This window comes from Mastomys coucha, unplaced genomic scaffold, assembly GCF_008632895.1.
Source record: "Mastomys coucha isolate ucsf_1 unplaced genomic scaffold, UCSF_Mcou_1 pScaffold9, whole genome shotgun sequence".
Lineage (NCBI taxonomy): Eukaryota > Metazoa > Chordata > Mammalia > Rodentia > Muridae > Mastomys > Mastomys coucha.
Window position 1 is genome coordinate 91,549,207 of NW_022196915.1, and position 882 is coordinate 91,550,088.

Here is an 882-nt window from a genome sequence, read left to right on the forward strand (position 1 = left end):
GTTGTTCTCTTACAAGCCACCTCCCAAGTTAATTGTCTATGTTTCTTTTGGGTATATAAATACTTTTTATATATATAAGCTGTTCTGAAAACCATAGTATGGTGTAAAAATATAAAATAAACAATACTACTAATAGAGAGGCTGAGATAGGAGAAGCAAGATTTCAAGACCCTTATGTTGTACACAGCCAGACACTGTCACAAACAAACAAGCTGAAAGTGTATATAGATTGTACAATATTGGACCTATTTCTCCAATTACAAAATTAGAGAGAACATTGGATGACAATCAACAAATTTCTAATTCCTCATATTTTTGGATCTCAATCAATTAGGATATGTTGGTAATATGAATTTTCATATTAAGATATTAAGAAAAAATAATTGTTACTTCATATTGTTTTTGTTGTAAAAGGTGGAATTAGATTTGTGTGGATTTGTTGAAAGATTACTTTCTTGTTTCTTCTAGGGTGTAGTTTTGTTCCTTATGTTGATATTTTCCATCTATTATCCTTTGCAGGACTGGATTTGTGGAAAGATATTGTGTAAATTTTGTTTTGTCATGGAATATCTTGTTTTCTCCATCTATGATCGTTGAGAGTTTTGCTGGGTATAGTAGTCTGGGCTGGCATTTGTGTTCTTGTAGGGTCTGTATGACATCTGCCCAGGATCTTCTAGCTTTCATAGTCTTTGGTGAGAAGTCTGCCGTAATTCTGATAGGCCTGACTTTATATGTTACTTGACCTTTTCCCTTACTGCTTTTAAAATTCTTTCTTTGTTTAGTGAATTTGGTGTTTTTATTATTATTTGACAGGAGGTCCAGTCTATTTGGAGTTTTGTAGGCTTCTTGTATGTTCATGGGCATCTCTTTCTTTAGGTTAGG